At 47.3% G+C, this 18,736-nt stretch overlaps 1 pseudogene; it reads right to left on the bottom strand.

Moving 5' to 3' along the window:
- Window positions 1–260: 260 nt before the first annotated feature.
- On the bottom strand, window positions 261–2,365 carry LOC101566532 (annotated as a pseudogene).
- Window positions 2,366–18,736: the final 16,371 nt, after the last annotated feature.

Consider the following 18,736-nt stretch of genomic DNA (forward strand, 5'->3'; position numbering starts at 1 on the left):
TGTATAGCGAGACCCTGTCTCAAAAAGACAAAACACAACAAACAAAAATGTGACCAGCCAACAACCAAAGACCATCTGCACTGCTGTAGCTCTCAAGAGAAGACCAGATGGCTGAATTCTGGTTCTCTGCGGCCCAGAGCCAGGAAATAACACAAATATGCCCTTGGACTCAGGGTGGATCCTGCAGGAACAGAGCAGAGGGCGTTGTGGCCAAGCTGGGGGGACACTGCAGGCCCTGACCCTTGCAACAGCCCCTCCCGTCAGCCATCCACCAGGGTGAGGCCTTCATAGAGTGCATGCTTCCACATGTAGTAGGTGGAGCGAGCTGTGAGCGGGAAGAGGGCGCTGAACTCCTTGTAGGAGGGGAAGCTCTTGGACTGGAAGCGCTTCTGCAGGTACAGCTTGGCCTGGGCCTTGAACTTCGTGGTGGTGAGCATGTCCATCACCAGCACCTGGCCGTCCCTGTCGCCTGCAGCTGCCACCACAGGGTGGCTCAATACAGCCCTGCTGTGGGGCTAGCCCTGGGCTGTGGCCCCCTCCCACAGGGCCCCCTCTCTGGAGGGTCCTCCTGGGACCTTTGTGGGGTCACTTCCAGATGCCCCCAGAGGGAGGGGCCATACCGGTGAGGCCATCACAGTTGCCCCGTTCCTGCCAGCCTCCTGCTCCCGTGTGCCCAAGGAGGGCGACAGCATCTGGGGTTTGGACAGGCCTCTGGGCCAGCCCCAGGCAAGGCTCTTCCAGGTCCAAAACACAGAGGGCGACAGGCTAGGGTAGCGGAGGCGGAAGCGACAGAAGGGCAGATGCCCACTCAGCACCTGCCTGCAGGCAGCCCTGCATAGGCACCATTGCCAGCGGGAAAAGGAGCATCCTCTGGGGCAGGAGCTCTGGGGGCACAGGTGCCCCCCCCACCCCTGGCTTCCTCTGCCTGCTGTTTCCCCTCTCTCTTCGGAGGGAGCAAGACCACCTCCCTGACAGGCACTGGCTGAGGCTCCTGGGCAGCAACAATGGCCAGGGGTGGCTTGAAGCTGGGGTTCCTGCGGAGGGCCTTACGCCGCCAGTTGTGGTGGGCGGACCTGGAGATGCCGGGGAACCTGCGTTTGAAGCAGCGGTAGGGCACCAGTGTGTTCAGGGAGATGCAGTGCTCCAGGTACAGCTTGGCCCGCTGCATCAAGACCACTCCAGGGGTGGCGGGCGCCAGCGGGGGCTGGCCTGGGCCCTCAGTGGCCTTCTCTGATGTCAGCTTCTCCAGCTCCAGAGCCAGAGACTCCTTGGGGGCTGGGGCTAGGCAGGCAGCAGAACCCAGCAGCTCCTGCTTCCAGGCATAGGAGGTGGAGCGAGAGATCTCAGGGAACCTCTGGAAGAACTGCTGCAGCGGCATGACACCTCCTCGGTGGAAGCTGTCCTGCAGGAAGTATTTGGCAGAGAAGCGGGTGGCCACCTTCTGCCGGTGTTCCTGGGACTGCCTCCGCCAGCAGAAGAAGGTACTCCTGGTGACACTGTAGCACTCACAGACATGTGACTTGCTGAGGCCCGGCTCCCGGTTGAGCAGCTCCAGGGTCCGATCCGGCAGGGGCAGCGGATGCAGCGGGGGCAGCGGGCTTGGGTCCAGGCTGGGTGCATCACCAGCCTCTACCTCTTCCAGCCCCACCATGGGTGCAAAGTACTGGTGGCGGAAGAGGCGGCTGCCCAGCGGCTGCCCAGCCCACATGATGTGCAGCATGCCAGGCACGTGGTCGCAGTGTCGGGGCCGGATGGCCCGGTTGAAATAGGGGCGGATCCTGAGGTTGCGCATGGGGTAGATGGAGTAGATGCTGCGCTGCAGCACCGAGGCCAGGGCGTACAGGTGCCACACGTTAGAGAAGCTGCTCGGGAAGCAGGTGGCCTTGACGTCCGCGTCGAAGATGGCCTCCAGGGTGGCTGGCGGCAGGTTGGTCATCTCAGGGAACTCTTCTGAGCACAGGGAGTAGCATGGCCTGCAGCATCACCTTGGAGTCGATCATGCCCTGGAGGCAGTAGTGCCGGTGCAGCAGCATCTCCACCACTGTGCGAGCCCACAGCTCCAGGCTAAGGCCCACGTCGCCCCACAGCAGCATGCTGGCCGCCTCAAACAGCAGGCTGCCCCCGCCCGGACACATCAGCGGCAGCATGTTCCGCGGGGCATCGTCGGGGTGCAGGCTCAAGGCCACAGAGTCCACCTCCAGCACCTGGACCCCAGGGCCCCCCTTGCGGCAGGTGGGGAGGGCGAAGGAAGACAGGACTTGCTTGGCCTCCAGCATGGTGCTGATAGGCCCTCCAGGCCCTCATACTCCATGGCCTCCTGCAGGTCCCTCAGCACTTGCTCCAGCAGCTGGTCCCAAGAAGCCATCCTCAAGAGTGGCCCAGAGCACTGAGGGTGTACACTTCTCTCTCCACCACCCAGTCCAGGACATTTACGCCGGCCTGCAGAGCCAGGCCTGCCCATGGTGACCCCAGAGGAGCACCTCTCACCCCAGCACCCATCTCATATGTGAAGTGGACCATCAAGCATGGACGTCTCAGAAGCTAAGACTTTAGAAAACGGATACACCATCCTTACTCTTGGATTGGTAGAATGAATACTATTAAAATATTACCAAAAGCAATCTACAAGGTCAGTGTGATTCCTATTAAAATGCCAACCCCATCCCAGCACTCAGGAGGCTGAGGCATGATGATAGCCCTGAGTTTGAGGCCAGTTTAGACCACATAGTGAGACACTGTCTCAAAATAAAAATTTTTTTAAAAACCCAAAATTCATATGGAGCCAGAAGAGACTTAGAACAGCAGAAGCAATTCTGGGTAGCAATAGCAAAGCAGGAAGCATTGTGATCCCAGATTTGAAGTTACATTACAGAGCTATAGCGATTAAAACAGCGTGGCACTGCACAAAACAGTCACGTGGATCAGTGGAAGAGAACAGAGGAAGCAGAAACAGCCTGAGACATACTCAGCTATTTATCTGCTTTAAATGACACTGGGAGAATTGGATATCCACATAGAGAAAATTGAGTCTAGAGCCATATGTCTCATCATGTACTGAGCAAAACTCAAAATGAATCAAAGGTCTAAATGTTAAAATGGAAACAATCGGGGCCTGGCCCTAGCTCAGGCCTTTAAGCGGCTGCTTCCCCAAAGCTGGCAGCCTCAGGTTGCTGGAGTTCGAACCTCACACCTCTCCCGCTGGCCAAAAGTGCCCTGAAGGCATTCGAGGAAAAAAAAAATAAATAAATAAAAAAAATAAAATGGAAACAATCTACTGGAAAATAAAATAGGTACAACTCTTGAATAAATAAATAAATAAATAAATAAATAAATAAAATGCCAACCCCAGGCCAGAGAGAAAGCTTAGCAGTCTAGGGGCTGGAGAGATGGCTCAGTGGTCTAAGGCACCTACTTAGAACAAGCTTGGCAAAGCATCAGGGACCGCGGTTCAATCCCCAGCACCACATGCCAGCCAGCCCCGCCCCCTGGTGGGCTGAGCTGGCCACACACACACACACCTCTCTCTCTCTCTCTCTCAAATAAATAAAAAAAAAAATTAAAAAAAAAAAAAAAAAAAAGCTTAGCAGTCTAAGCGCTGCCTGGCAAGTGCAAGGACCTGACCCAGGGGTTCAATCCCCAGTACTGCATGCCATGCCAGCCCACACCAATCTGGCCACTGAAACCAGGCATGGTGGCACATGCCTGTAATCCCAGAGCTGGGGAAGCTGAGGCAGGAGGATCACTATGCATCCAAGCTACACAGTGAGAACTTGTACAACATAAATAAAAAATAAAATTTAAAAAATGCCAACAGCATTCTCACAGAACTTTTAAAAACTCCTAAAATTTACACTGAAACACAAAAGAGCCAGAATTACCAAAACAATCCTGAGAGGAAAAAAAAGCAATGTTGTAGCCAGCACTGTACCTGATCTCAAATTATACTACCAAGATACAGCAACAAAAACAACATGGTACTGGCACAAAACAGACATACAGTAAAATAAAAAGACGTGTAATAGAACAGAAGCAAAGAAACAAACCCATGTACCTATAGCCACCTGACTTTTTACAAAAGACCCAAAAATACAAACTGAGGAAAAGATGGCCCATTTAACAAATCATACTAGGAAAACTGAATATCCACATGCAGAAGACTGCAACTAGATCCCAATCTCTCACCCTGTACTAAAACCAAATTAAAATGAAGCAAAGACTTTGAAATAAAAGAAATCTGCAATTGCTGGAGGGAGACAGTCACAGCCCTGAGCACAGGCAAAGACTCTCTGAGTAGGGCCCTAACAGAGCAGAAAGCAACATATAGACTGCATCAATTAAAGAGCTTCTGAACAGAAAGGAAACAATCAAGACTAAAGAGACAACCTACGGAACTGGAAAAAATATTTCCAACCTACTGTTTTATTAATCTAGAAGATTAATATCTACAACATATAAATAACTTAATAGCAAAAAATAACCTAATCAGTAAGTGGGCAAATGAGGGGACTCCTCGAACTAAGAAATTCAAATGGCCAATAAAGAAGAACAAAATCATGTTATTTGCAGGAAAATGGATAGAATTAGAGCCTGTCACATGAAAAAAATAAATAAGCCAGAGTTAAAAAGTTATGTATTGCATGTTTCCTCTTATACAAGCCATCTATATAGAAAGAGAACCTGGACACGTGGGCGCACACCTGTAATCCCAGCACTTCGGAGGCTGAAACAGGATGATCATTGCAAGTTCAAGACCCGCCTGGGCTACAAAGTAAGCTCAAGGCCATCTCGCTACATAGCAAGATGCTGTCTCAAAAAGACAAAATAAATAAATAAATAAATAAAAAGAATAAAAATAATCAAAATTTGTTACACACATGTACCAATGTACCTACCTAAATCGATCTCATTATTCTGTATTACTAATATACATCAATTTTAAAAATAAAATCACACCCAGAAGAAAATAATAAAGCAAATGTGAGACTGTATCCCTAAGAAATTCAGCCACAAGGGCTAGGCAAATAGCTCAGCAGATTAAAGTGCCTGCAAGCAGGCACAGGGGCCCCTAGGGGTTTGATCCCCCGGCCTGCCATGCTAACCCTGCCCCTGGGCGCGCTGAGATGGCAACTGAGCCTGGGCGTGGTGGCGCACACCTGTAACCCCAGCTCTTGGGAAGCTGTAAACAGGCAGATCACTACAAGCCCGATCTAGCAGTGAGACCCTGAGCACCTTATAGACCTTTCCCTAAAAAAAAAAAAAAAAAAAAAGAAATTCAGCCACAGGTATCAGGAGGAGTCTCCACAGGACCCGAGGCCTGCCCACAGAAGGTGGCAGCACCACAAGGCCCTGTGTGTTCCGCAGTCTCACAGGCTGATGTGGTTATACAGCTCTCTGACTGGTGGCGGATCACCTACTGCCTCCACAGTTAGAACTCTGCAAGTACACATCTCAGCTGAAAAGGACTATTTAGGTAGCAAAGGTGCATTTTCTCCTTTGACATTTTTTTTTTGGGGGGGGGGATGGCTCAGCCTACCCTAAAGGTATGGCTGGCGCAAGTCCCCTGTGCCTGCCTAAGCCAGCCTAAGCAGGTGCTTTAGATACCTGCTATCTGGCTGGCACCCCCCTTTCACATTTGACAAAAATGCTTAAAGCCTCCTGATCAGAACTTTGGAAGTCAGCATCCGAAGCTGCAAAGGAATGTTCTGAAAAGTAACTGGGTACCAGAGTGGCCCTCAGGGAGTCACAGGACATAATCCCTTGCCATCAGCTAGGGGCCAGCAGGCCAACCATCACAGGGCTTGTGCCGAGCACAGCACAGAAAGAGGCCAATGCCAGACAGGACTCTGCATTCTGGGGCTTCCCCATGCAGCCCAGTTTGTCCTGTCCTGCAGACAGATACCCCTGTGATGGGGGGCTAAGCCAGAGGAAGGCAAGGGGGGACAGACAGGGGCCTGGGCAGGAGAGTCCAGGGCAGGTGTGAGGAGGCGGAAGCATGGAAGACCTTGAAGCCCAGATGTCTCTGCTGTTGCACCTAAGTCTTCTAGCAGCAGCACTCTAAACTTTACAAAAACATTTTAAAAACTTTAGAAAGCCATCTAGAACTTGACTTTAATTACTTGGCCCATATACGTGCACAATATAATGTTCTATATTTTGGAACACATGCTGCTTCATATATATTTTAATAAACCACAAACATATTGGAACTGACAAACCACTTGTTACTACCCTTTGGGTAGGTACTGTATTCTCTAGCACAGTTTCACAGTGTGCTAGATTTCTTTTTTAAAGCCATCAATACTCAACTCTATCACTGAAAACTAAAGAATACATAATCATATCATTACCTCAATTTGCATAAAAAGACATCTCAAAAGGACAATCAAGAAAGAAATCAACTCATGAACAACTTTCAATCTTTTTTTGTTATTTTGCAGAACCAGGGATTGAACTCAGGCCCTTGCACTTGCCAGGGAAGCACTTACTCTACTGAGCCATCTCCCTGGCCCTCCACTTTCAATCTTGGTGGGGTTTTTTGTTTGTTTTTCTTTTTTTGCAGAGTTCGGGATTGAACTCAGGCCCATGCGCTTGCCAGGCAAGTGCTTATTCAACTGAGCTATCTCCCCAGCCCCTTCAACTTTCAATCTTGAGGCCAAGGCTCCTAAACAGGACTGAAGAGCCCATTCTCTCACGCATTCTAGTCACCCCAACAGCGAAACTAGCCACTTCCAAGTTCAGGCTGCATTCATTTAGTACCAAGAACATGGTCACCTCTGGGGTAGAAGAACAATTTCTCTCTGAACAAATGAACAGATTAAACACTTGGAGACCAAACACTTCACGATTCAGAAAGCAACTGTCTTCAGGTAATAACAAATCCTTAACAATTTCATGCTAATATAATATGCATATGCCCAAATATTGCTGCCAAAATTGGTTTTCAAGAACTCTGCTTTGCTTAGCTGGATTGATGGTGACTATGACCTTTAGGCAGCATAATTCTTCTAAGCCCTTCACTGTTTTGGCCTAGCTCCCATCTTCCTCCTTTTTGTTCCAACAAAAAACAAATATTTAACCATTCATTCTATGACTTCCGGGTAACTTACGACCTACTCCTCTAAAATAGCCGAACACATACTGTCCTCAAATTTCCCCACCCTTCCATACTTTGGTGCTATTTCCACAGTAGCAATTTGAAAGTTGTTTGCAGCCCTTTATACTGTGGAATTATTCAAGCAAAAGCAAGGTCCAAGACTCAGCAACTCATGATAGTCACTATTATTAGATTATTTTCTCCAGCCCAGACAAAGTGTCAGAATTGAGCACAAAATAGTAACCAGTAAGTATTTCATATTGCATCCATAAAAGAACAACTTCTTGGCTGCTGCATGGCAAGACCTGGAGAACTGTATGTGATGGCCAATTTTAAGAGACCTGGCCCAATGGTTTTTATTAAAATAGGAAAAAACAAAAACTAGACAATAAATCTCAAGTATTTCTGTTACTCAGAAAATCAATTTTACCTTCACAAAACGTGAATTTGTTCTTAAAAGTTTGCGGACTACCAACAGCAAGAAATCCATTTCTTCAGTTCGCTCGTGTACCTGCAAAATAAAACGGGAACATTTCACATGGCACGAAGCAACACACACACACACACACACACACACACACACACACACGGCATTGCTGGATGAGTGGAGAGAAAGGGGGTGTGACGCACCCCTGGGGACAGGAGGCCAAATTCTCACTTCATGCATCTCCTCAGAGAAGAGGCCAGGCCCCTGGGTAAGAAGAAGCAAAGGACATCTGCCCACAAACCAGAGGGTACGTGTGACTTGTCACTTTCATGTCTCTTTCGGACCTTGGCATTTGGGCAGATCCATGTGGAGTATCCGTGCCCTTTCCAACTTTCCAATTAATGTTAATAGATTCTCCAGGTCACTGCGGCAGCAACACATCCCTACACTTCCCAAGCACAGAAGACCAACGGCCAAGCCCTTGGACCCTTTGCCTACCTCTCTACAGCCAAAAGGAGCATCTACACCTACACCTGCACTGCAACCAAATGTATTTTTTCTTTTTCAGAATCAGGGATCGAACTCAGGCCCTTGCACTTGCCAGGGAAGTGCTTATTCTACTGAGCTATCTCCCTGGCCTAAATGTATTAGCAAGTAAGGGAAACTTACACATGTTAACTATTTACATACCCGGCCTGAGACAGTTCCTCTTTACTCAACACATGTCAGGCAAGCCGAGCATATCCAGCCTACAGCCTACAACTGGAGACCTCCCTACATGCCTGCCGACCCTCCACTGTAGTCTAAATGTCCATTATAATTTTAGCAAGTGCAAGGATGTTACGGCTTATATCTAGAGGTCTTCCCCAAGTCTCGAGGTCATAGCTGACGCTCTCAGAAGGTGGCTGAAGCACGAGTATGTACTGCTGGGATTAAGGGTGTGATGCTGGGTTGATTTGTGGTAGGATTGCCAGTGCTCCACCTGGGTGTGTTACCCACCAGACAGCCTGGACACAGAATATGAGGCAAAGAGGGCTACTGTTGTCCCTGCCTCTCACTTGCTGCTTGTGCTCCTTTCTGTCTGCCATGAACTGTTTCTCCTCCATGATTCCCCTCTGCTGTGCCACCCTGCCTTGGAGCAAGGGGAATATGGACTAAAACTTCTACAAACTATGAGTTGATCCCCCCCCCCCCGTACCAGGAATTGAATTCCACACTGTGAGTTGAAATAAACCTTTTCTTCTTTAACTTTGGGTGTTGTGTATTTTGTCCCAGCAGCAAGAAAAATAACGAAGGCAAGGATAAAGAAGTAGCGCTCGAATGCTGGCTAGGGAGTCCTGGGTCGTGTTCCACGTCTGGCAGAGCTACAGCTCACTCACTTGGACAAGGCTGGCCCCGCAAAAGCGGGCCGGCCAAAAGCAGGGAACCAGAACCACCGTAGGCTCTGGGGTGTACAGGCATCAGCACAAGGCCTGCTTGAAGCAGCCTCCAGAAAGTGTAGAAGAGGGGGAGAAATAAAAAACCTAAACCAAGTACAGAGATAAGGGTCCCAAGACTTTAATCTTAGAGTTTTTCTCAGAAAGGTAAGTAGATCAGTATTTCTTCCCCAGTCCCACAGTGCTGAGGGTGGAACCCAGGATGTCGCCAGCCAACTAAGTGTTCTACCACTGAGCTACATCTCCAGCACCTGCTCCTTTTTTATTAAGTGTTATTGTCCTTGATTTACTATATAGAAAGTACCTATAAGGGCTGGCCCGATAGCTCGGCAGATTAAAGTGCCTGCTTAGGTAGGTACAGGGACCAGGGTTCCATCCCCAGACTACCATGCCAGCCCCGCCCCCAGGGTACACTGAGACAGTGACTGGGACTGGGTGTGGTGACACGCACCTGTAATCCCAGTGCTTGGGAGGCTGAAAACAGGAGAATTACAAGTCCAATCTGTGTAGTGAGACCCTCTGTACTAAATACTTTTAAGAAAAAAAAAATGCATATGACACAACCTGTCCCTAAAAACATCTACACACAGTGTTAGTCTTTACAACTCTCTGTCTATGAGGCATGGACCACTAAGGCTTTGCAACTCCCCACAGAAGATGGGACAGACATGCTGAGGCACTCCCATAATCATAGCATTCTGGAGGCTGAGGTAGTTCAAGGCCAGACCTGGCAGCAAGATGAGTTTAAGGCCAGCTTGAACTGCATAACAAAACCCTATCTCAAAAAGAGAAGGAAAAAAAAAAAAAGAACAATATCACTCCCTAGCTTTGGGGCCCTAAGGGCTCTATGCAACCACAGACAGCACTAAACTAGGGAGGGAGGAGGGGTCCTGCTCCAGGAAAACCTCATTTACAGAGGGGGGTGCCAGATCTGACTGAGGCCAGGCCTGCCTATATATATGAGCACTAAATAAGGAGACTTTTCTTAATCATTCTTCAACATCCCACCCATATCTTGGGACAAAGAACAAAGAATACAAACAAAATTTACATTCCTAGGTAGAAAGGGCAAACAGACCCACAGTCCTGAGCAACCTGTTGAAAGAGACACACTAAGGGAAGCTGTCAGCCTGGTAAAGCAAGGCCCCGCACAGGAGGGCAGAGCACTCACTTCATCAATGAAAACATGTGTGAACTCCATCAGACTCTTGGCGCTGACAATCTTCTGGAGCAGCACGCCAGTGGTCATGTAAATTAGCCTGGTGTCTTCCGTGGCTATCTTCTCCAGCCCCACCTAGAGCCAGAGAATGAAGAGAGAAGGAGACAAGAGCTTGGGTTTCCATGGCTCCTGCTTAGCTACCCAAGAGGCTCTGTCCATTTTATCATGGAGGTAAGAATACAGATTACTGCATGTCAGAAGATACACAGAGTCCAAATTCAAAGCCAAGTTCTCAGGAGGACTTTTAATGGCGGTTATCTAGTCATGCTTCTGCTTATGGCGTTCTCATGTAATTCCACTGTGTCTGTATGAAGATGCCTTCTCCACTACAAATATATCATTAAAAACATGAAATTATAAAAACCATGAGCCAGAGAGTTCACACGTCCATCAATCAGGAAAGAAATTACGTTCAATAGATTTGGCTGCAATATTTTTGTAAATTATATCACCATCTGTTCTGTAATGGTTTCATTTCAACTTCTAGGAGAAAACAGCCATGTCCTACCATCAACCTACCGGAAATAAGACCTGTAAAGCCCTCACCTGGTAGCCCACCAGGCCGCCCAGGGCCCACGCGCGCTCTCTGCTGATCCACCTGGCGATGCTGCTCGCTCCTATCTTCCGCGGCTGGGTGACCACAACGTTGCAGTAAGCACAGCGCTGCATGTAATGGTCCAAGATGTACTGTGGGAGCTGAGTGCTCTTGCCGCTCCCTGTGGTGCCATGTATAATTACCACAGAATTACTTTCTATCAAAGAAATAATCTGGAATTTAAAAAAAAAATCATCTTTCAAAATTGGCACAAAACTAGCAATGTAAAGTATCATTTATCTTTCAAGGTATACTTTCTTCAAGTTAACTTAATAAATAACTACTTAAACATCAAGAGAGCAAAGAGGCTACAAAACAATTGCTATTTTTAAAACCAATTCTACCACAGTAAGTACTAATAGCTATAGAAACCAGGTCAAAATAATCTCAGCTCTCTGGTCTAATTTCTTCTACAAAAATGAAAATACTAAATTAGATTTCTGTGGCTATAAATCTAAATTTCTACTATTTCAATTTCTTTCTAATGAACATGCATTGTAATTCTACTGAAAAACATGAAAACCATTGTTATTATATTCTAGTGGTTTTATAATTTCATTTTAAACTGGGCATGGTGGAGACCTGTAATCCCAGCACTCACGAGGCTGAGGCAGAAGGATTGCTGAGAGAAGCCCAGCCTGGGCTACAACGTGAGTTCAAGGCCAGCCTAAACTATATAGCAAGACCTGTCTTAATTTTTTTTCATTTTAAATTACTACTTCCACTTTTCCATTTACAGGTTATACAAAGTATTCTAAAACTCTAATTCCATTCTCCCCATACAACTTCCTCATTTATACCCTAAGCTTACTTAAAACTCTCTTATCCTTACAGAAGTTGGTATAATTGGGAATACAAATTAATTTTAATATTGGCCTCTAAAAGTTAATAAAGTATACCTACTTATAAACATATGATTTAATTTTAAGCAAAATAAAATGTGAAAAAATCCTGTTTCATTTGTAACTACTTTTTCCACTAGAATAAGTCAATAAAAAATTCAAAACGCTTTCTTTAGCCATGTTTAATAACACATAGTTAGGGCTGAAAATATAGCTTAGTGGCACAAAGCCTGCCTGACAAGTGCAAGGCCCTGAGTTTGATTCCTGATACCAAAAATAAGAACATGCAATTAATTAAATCCCACACAATCCTACTGGTAGATCTGACCTGGCATTGCTAACAAAATGATGTGTCAATGACTGAGCAAGTTAGTAACAAACAAAAAAAAGGGCATCACCCTAAGGAAAGCCTAGTAGGAGGCTGGTTATATAGCTCAGTGAGAGCATTTGCCAACCATGCCCGAGGCCCTGTGAAAGAGGGGGAGAAGAAACCAACACTGATGCTCTAGGGTATTGTTTCTTCTCTTAAAAATAAATATATATATAAAATTTGGTACAGGGTCTTGCTACACAGCTCAGACTCAGTGATCCCCCGGCACTGGGATTACAGAGTATGTCACCATGCCTAGTTTCGGTGGCCAGCATAGCACGCCTGGGGTTCCAGAGCCGGCACAGCATGTGGTACCAGGAATCAAACCAAGGTCTCTGAGATGGCCAGGCAGGCACTTAGAGAGCCAAGCTATCTCCCCAGCCCATGTTGTTTCCTTCTAGTAAGATGCACGGTCAACTTCTCAACGGGAAGCTCTCCTAGGGTGGGGCGTACATGCAGCTAGGAAAAGCTAGGGAGATACACTCAGGGGAAGGCTAAACACACTACACACAGGTCAGATGAAAAGCCAGCAGCATGCTCATTACAAAGAACCCACAAAACCAAGCTGGTGTACACCTGCAATCCCAGCAGTCAGGAGTCTAAGACAAGAAGACACAAGATCAATGCCAATTACAATCCAGCCTGGACTACTGAGACTCTCTCAAAAAATGAAAACAGCCAGGCATGGTGGCACATGTCTGTAATCTCAGCACTCCGGAGGCTGAGGCAGGAGCATAATTGCGAGTTTAAGACCAGCCTAGACTACAGAGTGAGCTCAAGGCCAGTCTGGGCTGCATAATGAGGCCGTTTCAAAGAAAGACAATGAATGAATGAATGAATGAATGAATGAATGAATGAATGAATGAATCAATAAAAGACATCTCCTCACAGTCCCCGGCTAACCACCTCTATCTGCCTCAGGGCCTTATACACCACAGGCATGCTGATCTAGCAATTTTCACATTGTAAAAAACAATGTTAGGCCGCAGGCATTTATTCAACCAGCAAAATTACATTTAAAAAATAACATTACCTCTTCCTTACATCGATTTATGGGCAAATCAGGATATTTGTAAGTTGTCTCTGGGATACATGTCACACTACTTAATTTAGTCAAAGATGGTCTTCGACCTGGATGCAGACAAAACAAAGAAATATAATGATCTATCTTACCTGGAAAAAGAGACAGTAAGCAAGCTAACGTTATATCTAATCTGTCTACGCGGTCTGTACAGGCCACACAGATGCATGCAAAGAGACACCATCACAGGCTAAGTCTGCCAGCAACCTGGAAACGTCCTGAAGCAGCCCGCTACTCATGACCCAGACCACCCAGATGACCACCCAGGCCCACCCTCACAGCCGCCAGTGCCGACGCTCACAGCTCCTCCTCCTAAGCCCGGCAACCTGTGTAACACTACTAAAAAGGTACTCTGCGTTCCTTGCCGACAAGGTCAGTCAGCAATAGTAACAGATGAATCTAATTCAACTAACAGACTACGTACAGGGAAGGAGGAAAGTCAGGCTACGAGGGCCCTCCGCGCAGTGTCTCCTGGGGACCTCCGCCCTGCCGGCTGCCCCACAGGCCTGAATGACCTCTGTCGCTCCTCAGCTGCCCTGGGAGATAAGTCTGACCTCCAGAAGCACTCTCAGGCCTTCCTGTCTCTCTGCCAAATGCTCCCCTCTGTGGCCTCTCCCCAAAGCCCCCTTTCCTGTCCCCTTTGTTCCCTCTCCCCACCCTTTTCCAATTCTGTCCTAGCGGCTCTTCCCTTCCACTGTCCAGGCTTACAAACACAGCCCTAAGGCTTTTCTTTCATTACTGGCCTAATAATACGTAATTCAAATATGGTTATTGTCTTATATATCCTAAATAAAATATATGCTCAGAGATATGCTCGTGCACGTGCGCACACACATGCTGGGACACGCCCAGGGCCTCCTGCACAAGACAAGCGCTCTGCCACAGAGCCACTCCCCGGCCCCTTTTCCTGTACTTGGGTCAAGGTGCATGGGCCTTGCTCTCAGTTTCAGAATCAGGGCGGCCTGATCTCAAGGCAAAACCTGCTCCTTCGCAGGAAGCAGTGCTCCTTCTGAGTCCACGGCACCAGCCTGGAAACAGTCTCCAAGTCCTGCCTGTTATACCCTGTCAAATTGACTCCATTTTGTTGCCCTTCTAACCTCGCCAAGTTCCTGTTCTGTATGCGGCTACCTCTCCCAACCCCTCACCCCTATGACCCAAGTCCTATGACTTCTGTACCCCAAACCTTATCTTGTCCTGCAGAACTCTGTGTGATTTCAGCACCCCCCCCCCGCCCAATGGGCCCACTCGATGAAGTCATGACCTCGCCAACTCAGCACCCCACCCAACGGGACCACCCAGTGAACTAGTGACCCTGCCACTTCTTCCTCTCCACCCCTTCCCCGTTTTTGTGGTTTTCAAGCTTAAATACTGCACCTTGTTAATGCTCGGCGCGCCTCTTTGAACCTTGTATAGAGACCGCCGCTGGGTGCCAGCTAAAATAAAGCGCTTCTTTTAACTTTTGGACTTGCCTCGCTGTCATCTGATTTTTGAGCTACAACACTGCCCTCTCTTCCCAGCCTCTCAATTCCCCACCCCACTGTGGAGCTCACTGCAACAGGGTTTGCTCCATAGTGTCACAGGTCAGCATCACCCACCTCTCCTGCCAGCTGTGAAGAACATTAGTGATGGCCCCTCCTTCCCAGTTGGCAATCCTTACCTTGAGAACAGTAGGGAGAGGGAGGAGAAGCCAAAGGCCCCGGGACAGAGGCCACACACAGCAGGGGCAAAGGCAAAGCAAGACACTAGGGATGAGGTGGAGCAAGGCTGGAAGAGCTATCAAGGGGAAAGGGTGATGTATGCTTTTTTTTTCCCCAGTACAGGAGATTGAAACATAGCCTTTGCACTGAGCTACATCCTCAGCCTTTTTTATTTGTGTGGTACTTGAAACAGAATCTCACTAAATTGCCCAAGCTGGGCTTAAACTCCCATAGTGCTAAGGTTACGGGCCAGTTGCCACCACACCCAACAGCTATGACCACTGCTTTAGACACAAAGGAAGGAGCGCAATCTCTCTGCTAGGAGGCCTTAAACTCTGGTCCACAGTGCTGCTGAGTGAATGCTGCTACTCCGACAGTAGTGATGTGACTTACATAACTTGATTACATGCATTTTGAAAGTTCGCTACTTAAAGACAGAAACCGTGCAAGGAAAAATGCCCAAAGCCCTCCCAGCGCAGCCGAGTCTGTAGCCCTTCTCCATGTACCACAAAACACCACCTGACACTTTCAGGTCACTGGCCACGGGTCCAGCCTTGCCTGTGTGTGCAGCCTCAGGGTGGCTGGGACTGGAGAGCAGAGATGCACACAGCTGCATGGCTCTGTTGGCTTCGCATTAACAGCAAAACAAGGAAAGTGTCGGATGATCCAAGGCAAACAACAGCCACGCAGGGCAGAGGCCGGCCAAAGTGGCCTGAGAAATATAACAGCCTCAAACTGCACCCTACTCATTTGCCATTGTCTCTATTCTAGATTACTAACATGAATTATGTTTTACATGAACCAGAAAAAAACAGAAACTGTAAAAATTGCCTGCATTCTTCACTAAACCACATCATCATCAACCAAACACAAAACCTAGCCAAGGGCTAGGGATATGGCTCAGTAGCATAGCACGTGCCTGGCAAGCCCAAGGTCCTGAATTAAATTCCTGGTAGCATTTTAAATAAATAAATAAATAAAACCTAACTAAGAGGGCTAGTGAAAAAGTTCACAACTAAGAGGTTGTGAGTACTATTCCCAGTACCGAAAAAACCCTAGCCAAGGCTGGGCATGGTGGCACACACCTGCAATCCCAGCACTAGGGAGGCTGAGACAGGGGGATCGTTGTGAGTTTGAGACCAGCCTGGGCTACAAAGTGAGCTCAAGACCAGCCCAAACTGCATAGGAAGACCCTGTCTTAAAGAGACCAAAAAAGAAGAAAGGAAAACAAAAAGGATCGTAGAGGGGCTGGGGATTTAGCTCAAGAAACTTGAACACTTGTCTAGCAAGCTGAAAGCCCTGGGTTTGGTCCTCAGCACCAAAAACAAAAAATAAACCTCAACTCAACCAAAAATCAAATACAGGGCCAGCCAGATAACTCAGTGGATTAAAGCACCTGCTTAGGTAGATGCAGAGACTGGGGTTCGATCCTCAGCACGCCGTGCCAGCCTCGCCCCCAGGGCACACTGGGAGGATTGAGACTGGGCATGGTGGTGCATGCCTGTAACCCCAGTGCATGAGAGGCTGAAAACAGGAGAATCACTATAAGTCCAATCTGTATAGTGAGATCCTGTAGACCCTGTACTAAATATATAAAAGAAAATACAAAAAAAAAAAAAAAAAAAAAAGGATCTCTCAATAGAATAAGCGTTTCCCTGGCAAGCACAAGCATCTGAGTTCAATCCCTGGTTCTGTCAAAAAAAAAAAAAGAAAAAAAGGATCATAGCAAATTCAAGGCCAGCTTGGACATCAAAGTAAATTCAAGGCCAGCCTTAAATGCATAGCAAAACCCTGTCTCAAAAAGGAAAAAAAATACGAAAACGTTCCACAGTCAGAGATTCTAAACAGTGCGTAGGGGACTTTAACTGATGAGCAGCATGTCTACCAGAGCACGTGATGAGCTTAACAGTAGTTATCTTAAAATCTAGACCGTGTACATGACAGGGCAGATGTCTAATTGCTGCACTTCTGACTTAACCCTAACATTAGATCTTGAAATACATAATTACACATTACTTTCTCCAAGAGTGGGTGATGTTCTGCACACAGAAAGAAGCCTACTTAAAAGAGGAGGACTATTTCCCTTCTCAGATGCTCCACAGAGGCTGTGTTTTTGAAGGCTCAGAAGAAAAGCACAGAGGGGGATGGAAGCACCCACTAAAAATATCCCCAGACTGAAAAGGAGCTAGTCCTGAGCTGCTCCACCACCGAGGACTCTACAGGAAAAATGAAAGCAGAAGACCCCCAGGAGCCACGGTCTGGAAGCAGGGCCCTACTAGTAGGAAGACTTCGCGCATCCGTGCTACTCAATGCTGATCCCTCACAAATGGCTTCTCTCACCTTCCCCAAAGAGTTACAGACATCATCTTACAGAGCCATATGAGCACCCACATTTATTTTTTTTAATTTTATTTGTGTGTGTGTGTGTGTGTGTGTGTCCAGCTCAGCCCACCAGGGGGCAGGGCTGGCTGGCATGTGGTGCTGGGGGATTGAACCGCGGTCCCTGATGCTTTGCTAAGCTTGTTCTAAGTAGGTGCTTTAGGCCACTGAGCCATCTCACCAGCCCCAGCACCCACGTTTATAACAGCACAAGGCACAACAGCTAAATCCAGAAGTGGCCCGTATGCCCACCCACAGGACAGTGAAGAGAGAAAATGTGGTATTTATACACAGCGGACTGCTCCTACGTTACAAAGGGTAAGACTGAGACACCTGTGAGAAAATGGATGCACGCTGAGCTCATAATGGTAAGTGACATAAACCCGACACATGAGCTTAAATATGGCACCATTCCTCCTACATGAGAAACCCAAAGTATAAATAAATTTAAAAATTATAGGAAATGGGGCAATGGATCTTTTCCAAATGGGAAGAAAACCAGGAGATGGAGGAAGAAGAGTAGGAAGGAAAGGGGGAAAAAGAACAATATGTTACGTACATGTACCAATTCCCCTCAATGAATATCATCGCTATACTCCAAATACTCCAAACATGTACTAATAAAGATTTTTAAAATTATTTTAAAAAAGAAAAATATTGTAACCTAGCTACTTCCAAATGATGTGTGCTGGGTGGTGCCTGTAAGGTCCTTCTATCACTGAGCAGTGTGGCTCCCCAAAACAGAAGGGTCAGACAGCAACACACCTCACCACGCAGTCAGTTGTCATCCCTCAGTTCCCTGTCATTCAAGACACTGCAAGACTTCCCATAGACAAGCAATAAACAGCTCTGCACTGTTCACAGCATAAGTGGAAATGGCATCAAAGGGCCCACGTATTTTTAACTATCACTTCTGATAATGCAGTTCACTGTTGTTTAGACAAGTCTCCCTCACGAGGCAACTAAAGATGCTACATAACATACAAAAATAACCTCTTAAAGGCACTGAAGAAGCTGGGTGCAGTGGTACATGCCTATAATCCCAGCACTTAGGAGGCTTAAGGCAGGAGGGTCGCACTGTTGGAGTTCAAGAACAGCCTGGGCTACAAAGTGAGCTCAAGGCCAGCCTGAACTGCATACCGAGACCCTGTCTCAAAACGACAAAGAAGGAAGGAAAGAAGGAAGGAAGAAAGGAGGGAGGGGGAGGGGGAGAGAGAGAAAGGGCAGGCACTGAAGGGATACACAGCCAATGAAAAGATGTCAAGCTGATGTCTAAAAACACAGAGGGGAAGGCAAATGACTCAAGGTTGCTTTTGGCTTCTGATGAAAGATAAGTGAAATTTACTACAATGCAGCACAGTGACATAAAAAGGAAGGAAAATATGGTCCTTACTTTACCTTCTACCCTCACTCAGAGCACAAGTGCACACCGGACAGAAGACAGGACACAAGTGCTCAGCAAGAGGGGGCGAGTCGGTATGAGTAACTCTTGAAGAGCAGAAGTTCAGAGGGCCCCTTCTAGTGCATGAGCAGGGCCCGGTTAAATGACTCAGGCAATGTACTCTACCTCCTCCAGGATGTGCCCTGGACTAAGACG

The sequence above is a fragment of the Octodon degus genome, unplaced genomic scaffold (assembly GCF_000260255.1).
Source record: "Octodon degus isolate 3935 unplaced genomic scaffold, OctDeg1.0 scaffold00226, whole genome shotgun sequence".
Lineage (NCBI taxonomy): Eukaryota > Metazoa > Chordata > Mammalia > Rodentia > Octodontidae > Octodon > Octodon degus.